This window comes from Salmo salar, chromosome ssa11 (genome assembly GCF_905237065.1).
Source record: "Salmo salar chromosome ssa11, Ssal_v3.1, whole genome shotgun sequence".
Classification (NCBI taxonomy): Eukaryota; Metazoa; Chordata; class Actinopteri; order Salmoniformes; family Salmonidae; genus Salmo; species Salmo salar.
In genome coordinates, this window is record NC_059452.1 from 100,044,876 (window position 1) to 100,053,362 (window position 8,487).

The 8,487-nt window shown below is 42.2% G+C and overlaps 1 pseudogene; it reads right to left on the bottom strand.

The window, feature by feature from the left end:
- The window catches only part of LOC106592337 (replication protein A 70 kDa DNA-binding subunit-like), a 73,197-nt pseudogene that overhangs the window by 52,920 nt on the left and 11,790 nt on the right, over positions 1-8,487 (bottom strand).

Sequence of the window (8,487 nt, forward strand, 5' to 3'; positions counted from 1 at the left end):
CACACCCCCTTCCTTTCCCCCCCAAATATAACTCAATTTCTCACCCCCTTACTCCGCCACAATCTCCAACCCCGCCCCCCCCCCCCCAAATCACCGATGATGTCGTCCTTCTCCATGTGCTCCAACTGAGCGATGGGTCTGAAGTCACACTCCACCATGGGAAGGTTCTGGTCGTCCTCACACGGCACGATGGATGTCACATTTCGAAGGATGATCTCATAGTTGTTCTTCGAGGTAATATACTTCTTATTGGTTTCCTTTACTTTGCCCTCTGAGATGTAGTACACCTAGAGAGAGAGAGATAAACAGATACAGAGAGAAAGAGACAGAGAGAGACACAGAGAGAGAGAGTGAGACAGAGAGACAGAGAGAGAGAGTGAGACAGAGAGAGACAGAGGTTAGATTGCTTTAGGGTGCTCTGAGAGAGAGGGAGTGAGAGGATTTTGGGGGAGGGAGTGAGATGGATTGAGGGAGAGGGAGTGAGATGGATTGATCATTTCAAAAGCAAACATACAACACATCACCTGCCAGCAAGTTAACTCTTATAAAATAGGGTTTGGAGAAATCTGCAGTCTTATTGGTCACACAAAGCCATGAAAACAACTCCGATAACTTTACAGGGATAGACTCGTCATTATTTCGGCTATGTTTCAAGGTAACACTGTCATATTATGTACCACCTCTCCAAATAGTGTAACTCAATCGAGTCTTTCAGGTTGCTATACTATCAATCCCATCAGGACCACTACCTCTCTAATACTCCAGGAAAGAGAGGTGCTGCAGAGTGACTCAGCTAAAAACAGATCTCTCTCTCTCCCTCTCTCTCTCCCTCCAAAACACAACACATTTTTACCTATAGTAAATACTACAGAATTTATTTTGCATATACCCTGCCCATTTCCCTCCACCCATATACCAATTTCTGCCACCCATAAGTGAGAAACCTACATGTCAAGTATAGACCATATACTGTGTTCCCTACAGGTTATAAAAAAGACCAGAAGCTCTGAACTCCCTGTTCAGACACAGTCCTACCTACAGGTTAATGAAAAGACCAGAAGCTATGAACTCCCTGTTCAGACACAGTCCTACCTACAGGTTATAGAAAAGACCAGAAGCTATGAACTCCCTGTTCAGACACAGTCCTACCTACAGGTTATAGAAAAGACCAGAAGCTATGAACTCCCTGTTCAGACACAGTCCTACCTACAGGTTATAGAAAAGACCAGAAGCTATGAACTCCCTGTTCAGACACAGTCCTACCTACAGGTTATAGAAAAGACCAGAAGCACTGAACTCCCTGTTCAGACACAGTCCTACCTACAGGTTATAGAAAAGACCAGAAGCTATGAACTCCCTGTTCAGACACAGTCCTACCTACAGGTTATAGAAAAGACCAGAAGCTATGAACTCCCTGTTCAGACACAGTCCTACCTACAGGTTATAGAAAAGACCAGAAGCTATGAACTCCCTGTTCAGACACAGTCCTACCTACAGGTTATAGAAAAGACCAGAAGCACTGAACTCCCTGTTCAGACACAGTCCTACCTACAGGTTATAGAAAAGACCAGAAGCTATGAACTCCCTGTTCAGACACAGTCCTACCTACAGGTTATAGAAAAGACCAGAAGCTATGAACTCCCTGTTCAGACACAGTCCTACCTACAGGTTATAGAAAAGACCAGAAGCACTGAACTCCCTGTTCAGACACAGTCCTACCTACAGGTTATAGAAAAGACCAGAAGCTATGAACTCCCTGTTCAGACACAGTCCTACCTACAGGTTATAGAAAAGACCAGAAGCTATGAACTCCCTGTTCAGACACAGTCCTACCTACAGGTTATAGAAAAGACCAGAAGCTATGAACTCCCTGTTCAGACACAGTCCTACCTACAGGTTATAGAAAAGACCAGAAGCTATGAACTCCCTGTTCAGACACAGTCCTACCTACAGGTTATAGAAAAGACCAGAAGCTGTGAACTCCCTGTTCAGACACAGTCCTACCTACAGGTTATAGAAAAGACCAGAAGCTATGAACTCCCTGTTCAGACACAGTCCTACCTACAGGTTATAGAAAAGACCAGAAGCTATGAACTCCCTGTTCAGACACAGTCCTACCTACAGGTTATGGAAACGTTACTCTTTTATTTTTTTCCCCCAGTAGGTTTCCTAAAGGAGAAAGCCCCCCCACTTCTAAGTCAATGGTAATAAAACATAAACACTACAGTAAATTACAATCCGCAAAAACACTACATTAATTACTATAGCATTTACTACAGTATTTATACTATAATTCACTCTAAATGATCTAATACTGCAGTATACTACAGTAAATACTACAGTAAATACTAAGACCCAAAAAACACTACAGTGACTCCTACAGTAAAGTCAGCAAAAACACTAAAGTGAATGCTATAGTATAGTATTTATAGTATACAGTGCTTTCTGAAAGTATTCAGACCCTTGACTTTTTCCACATTTTCTTATGTTAGTCTTATTCCAAAATTGATTCAATGACAAAAACAATCTACACACAATACCCCATAATGACAAAGCGAAAACAGATTTGTAGAATAGTTTGCAAATGTATTAAATATAAATAACAGAAATATCTTATTTACAGAAGTATTCAGACCCTTTCCTATGATACTCGAAATTGAGCTTAGGTGCATCCTGTTTCCATTGGTCGTCTTTGGGATGTCTCTACAACCTGATTGGAGTCCACCAGTGGTCAATTAAATTGATTGAACATGACTTGGAAAGGCACACACCTGTCTATATAAGGTCCCACAGTTGACAGTGCATGTCAGAGCAAAAACCAAGCCATGAGGTCGAAGGAATTGTCATTAGATCTCCGAGACAGGATTGTGTCGAGGCACAAAGAGCTCTATAGTTCCTCTGTGGGGATGGGAGAACCTTCCAGAAGGTTCTTTGCAGCACTCCACCAATCAGGCCTTCATGGTAGACTGGCCAGACAGAAGCCACTCCTCAGTAAAAGGCACATGACAGCCAGCTTGGAGTTTGCTAAAAGCCACCTAAAGACTCCCAGACCATGAGAAACAAGATTCTCTGGTCTGATGAAACCAAGATGGAGCTTTTTGGCCTGAATGCCAAGTGTCACTTCTGGAGGAAACCTTACACCATCCCTAAGGTGAAGCACGGTGGTGGCAGCATCATAATGTGGGAATGTTTTTCAGCAGCAGGGACTGGGAGACTAGTCAGGATCGAGGCAAAGATGAACAGAGCAAAGTACAGAGAGATCTTTGATGAAAACCTGCCCCAGAGTGCTCAGGACCTCAGACTGGGGCGAAGGTTCACCTTCCAACAAGACAACAACCCTTTGCACACAGCCAAGACAATGCAGGAGTTCCTTTGGAATAAGTCTGAATGTCCTTGAGTGTTCCAGCCAGAGCCCGGACTTGAACCCGATCAAACAACTCTGGAGAGACCTGAAAATAGCTGTGCAGCAACGCTCCCCATCCAACCTTACAGAGCTTGAGAGGATCTGCAGAGAAGAATGGGAGAAACTCCACAAATACAGGTGTGCCGAGCTTGTAGCATCATACCCAAGAAGATTCAAGGCTGTAATCGCTGCCAAAGGTGCTTCAACAAAGTACTTAGCAAAGGTTCTGAACACTGGGATGTGATGAACACACATCACATCCCTGTCAATACCAGACCAGACCAAACCAGATTGACTTTCTCATCCCATGAGCCACCACTCACATCCCTGTCAATACCAGACCAGATAGAGACATTCATATATTTTATTTAGAATTGTATCTATTTATTTATATTTTATAGGGCAATAGGGCACAAATGGAAACTCTAATTGAGTTATTATTGAACTATGTACAGAGACTGAAGAGAAAGCTGTACAAGCACATGTGTTTTACAAGTACAGTCAAGTACAATCTAGTACAGGGTTGGGTCAATTCTATTTCAATTCCAGTGAATTCTGGAAGAATACTAAAATTCCAATTCTCTTCAATGCTTCTCAATGAGGAGGATTTAGAATTGAAATTTAGTTTACTTTCTGAATTGAAATGGAATTGACCCCACCCGTGGTACAGCAGCTGTATGTACTGTTCCAGTGGGGATCACAGGACAACTCGCTGTGAAAGGTAAAACAATGATCACAGGTCACCTCACTGTGAAAGCTAAAACAATGATCACAGGTCACCTCAGTGTGAAAGGTAAAACAATGATCACAGGTCACCTCACTGTGAAAGGTAAAACAATTATCACAGGTCACCTCACCGTGAAAGGTAAAACAATGATCACAGGTCACCTCACTGTGAAAGGTAAAACAATGATCACAGGTCACCTCACCGTGAAAGGTAAAACAATGATCACAGGTCACCTCACTGTGAAAGGTAAAACAATGATCACAGGTCACCTCACCGTGAAAGGTAAAACAATGATCACAGGTCACCTCGGTGTGAAAGGTAAAACAATGATCACAGGTCACCTCACCGTGAAAGGTAAAACAATTATCACAGGTCACCTCACTGTGAAAGGTAAAACAATGATCACAGGTCACCTCAGTGTGAAAGGTAAAACAATGATCACAGGTCACCTCACTGTGAAAGGTAAAACAATGATCACAGGTCACCTCAGTGTGAAAGGTAAAACAATGATCACAGGTCACCTCAGTGTGAAAGGTAAAACAATTATCACAGGTCACCTCACCGTGAAAGGTAAAACAATGATCACAGGTCACCTCACTGTGAAAGGTAAAACAATGATCACAGGTCACCTCACCGTGAAAGGTAAAACAATTATCACAGGTCACCTCACTGTGAAAGGTAAAACAATGATCACAGGTCACCTCACTGTGAAAGGTAAAACAATGATCACAGGTCACCTCACCGTGAAAGGTAAAACAATGATCACAGGTCACCTCACTGTGAAAGGTAAAACAATGATCACAGGTCACCTCAGAGTGTGAGTATCTCTTCTCTGTAGCTAGATGCGGTCAGGACAGAGTTATCGTATGGTAAGCATCAATACAGACAGGCTCACCTTGCCCGTCTCCAGCAAAGGGAAGAACTTGTCCACTTCCTTGTTGAAGGCTGTTACGCTGATCTCCCCCTGTCAATCACAGAGACACTGTCAGCACAGCGTCAATCAACAGTTTACTGAGAAACTGTCACACACACGTGCATGCACACACAAAACTGTCAGCAGTGTCACTCAAGGAGAAACTTTAACTACTACACAGTAGATAGTTGTCTGACATACAGAGACATTGAAGGTGACAGAAGATATGAGGACTAGAGTATAAGAACACGCACACACACACACACACACACACACACACACACACAGGAGAGTCATACTCACGCTCTCGTCCACGATCTCAAAGTTGAATAATTTTCCCTCTCCTTTTGGGTTGCTCCAAGGAGAAATGTTGTTCTTTTTGGTGACCCGGGCCCTGATGGTCCATCTGGGGAGGGAGAGAGAGAATCTACTCTTATTGGTGACCTCAGTAAAAGGCACATGACAGCCCGCTTGGAGTTTGCCAAAAGGCACCTAAAGACTCTCAGAACATGAGAAACATGATTCTCTGGTCTGATGAAACCAAGAATAAACTATTTGGCCTGAATGCCAAGCGTCACTTCTGGAGGAAACCTTACACCATCCCCACGGTGAAGCATCATGCTGTGGGGATGTTTTTCAGCAGCAGGGACTGGAAGACTAGTCAGGATCAAGGCAAAGATGAATAAAGTACAGAGAGATCCTTGATGAAAACCTGCTCCAGAGCGCTCAGGACCTCAGACTGGGGCAAAGGTCCACCTTCCAACAGAACAACAACCCTAAGCACACAGCCAAGACAACACAAGAGTGGCATCGGTACAAGTCTCTGAATGTCCTTGAGTGGCCCAGCCAGAGCCCGGACTTGAACCTAATCGAACATCTCTGAGGAGACCTGAAAATAGCTGTGCAGCAACGCTCCCCATCCAACCTGACAGAGCTTGAGAGGATCTGCAGAGAAGAAACTCCCCAAATACAGGTGTGCCGAGCTTGTAGCATTTTACCCAAGAAGACTCAAGGCTGTAATCGCTGCCAAAGGTGCTTCAACAAAGTACTGAGTAAAGGGTCTGAATACTTATGTAAATGTGATATTTCTGGGGGGTTTTGGCGATGGGTGGGATTTGCAAAAATTTCTCAAAACCTGTTTTTCTTTGTCATTATGGGGTATTGTGTGTATATTGATGATTGATGATTTTAGAACAAGGCTGTAACCTAACAAAATGTCGAAAAAGTCAAGGGGTATTCAGACCCCTTGACTTTTTCATTTTTTTTCATTAATAAAGGTGTTATTTGTTGGTATTCGTTGAAACATGCTGTTTGTTAACATAGTAAATAACTGGTATGGTAAATATCAGTTGAGAGAGTACAATAAAATAAAATGTTACAGAATTCCTTTCATTCACTAGTATTCCAGCTAAGATAAGCTCACCCCCTCTGTCCCACTGTGCAGCCAACATAAAGAACAAGGAGAAGAAGAACACTGAAAGCAACAACAAAAAAACGATCATTGTTTACATTTCCAGTTCCACCATAATCTCCATGTAACCTACTTTACTTTCTGTTAACTTTGTTTCCACAGCAACTACAAAATTCAGTAGTTGTGCGTCCCAAGTGGCAGCCTACTCCCTATATAGCGCACTACATTTGACCAAGGCCCATAGGTCTAAATAAGGAGAAGAGTGCCATTTGGGACACATCCTGACAGTTTTCTAACACCTGGATGATGCATTTGGAAATCCACTCAGTTTTACATTAAAGGAGCTATCAGAAGTTCCCACCTCAATTTTTGGACTTCTACATGTATGATATGTACCCATTGATTCTTGAAGAATATAATTTATAAATGCCTCATTACCGTAGTTCAACTGTCGTACCCCATCAGAACCCAAAATATTAACTTGTTTTACTCCAATGTTTGTAAACAAAGAAAATATAAACAAACACTATATACAGCGGTTTCAGAAGGTATCCACACCCACTAACTTCTTCCACATGTTGTTGTCTTACAGCCTGAATTTAAATTGGATAGAATTGAGATTTGTCACAGGCCAACATACAATACCCCATAATGTCAAAGTGGAATTATGTTTTTTGAAATTTTTACGAATTAATAAAAAATGAAAAGCTGAAATGTCTTGATTCAATAAGTATTCAACCCCTTTGTTATGGTAAGCCTGAATAAGTTCAGAAGTAAACATTTGCTAAACAAGTCAAATAATAAGTTGCATGGACTCACTCTTTGTGCAATAATAGTGTTTAACATGATTTTTGAATGACTACCTCATCTCTGTACCCTACACATACAAGTATCTGTAAGGTCCCTGTCAGGCGTGTGCGTACTGGTAGCGAAGTCAGGTGCAGGAGAGCAGAGATTTGTGAACAGGCGCACACTTTGAGGCAAAAGTGCAAATCGCGCAAAACTGTCGGAAGAATTATGTTTAACAATAAACATCTTCGTGAAATACCACGGAAAAAACAAACCAGTCTGGCGCGTCAACAACAAACACATAACACAAACAATCCTACACAAAGACATGATGGGGAACAGAGGAATAAATACATGTAGATTGATTGGGGAATGAAAACCAGGTGTGCAGGGAACAAGACAAAACAAATGGATACATGAAAAATGGAGCGGCGATGGCTAGAAAGCCGGTGACGTCGACCGCCGAACGCCACCCGAACACGGAGAGGAGCCGACTTCGGCGGAAGTCGTGACAGTCCCTCATTCGAGCATTGAATTTCAAACACAGATTGAACCACAAAGACAAGGGAGGTTTTCCAAAGCCTCACAAAGGGCACCTATTGGTAGATGGGTAAAAATAATAAAGCAGACATTGAATATCCCTTTGAGCATGGTGAAGTTATTAATTACACGTTGGATGTTGTATCAAAACACCCTGTCACTAGATACAGGCATCCTTCCTAACTCAGTTGCCGGACAGGAGTTTAATGGCTGTGATAGGACAAAACTGAGGATGGATCAACAACACTGTAGTTACTCCACAACACTAACCTAATTGACAGAGTGAAAAGAAGGACGCCTTTACAGAATTAAAATATTCCAAAACATGCATCCTGTTTGCAACAAGGCATTAAAGTAATACTGAAAAAAATGTGACAAAGCTTTTAACTTTTTGTTCTTGTCACGATTGTCGTAAGGAGTGGACCAAAACGCAGCGGGACAATGTATACTCATCTTCTTTTTATTTGAAGAAGGAAAAACAAAGTAAACACGTATACAAAACAAACGACTCCAAACAGTCCCGTCAGGTGCAACAAACACTAAACCAGGAAATAACTACCCACAAACCCCCATAGAACAAACACCCCTATAAATAGGACCTTCAATCAGAGGCAACGAGAAGCAGCTGCCTCCAATTGAAGGTCAACCCAATAAACACCACATAGAAATAGACGAACTAGAAATAACATAGAAATACACTAACA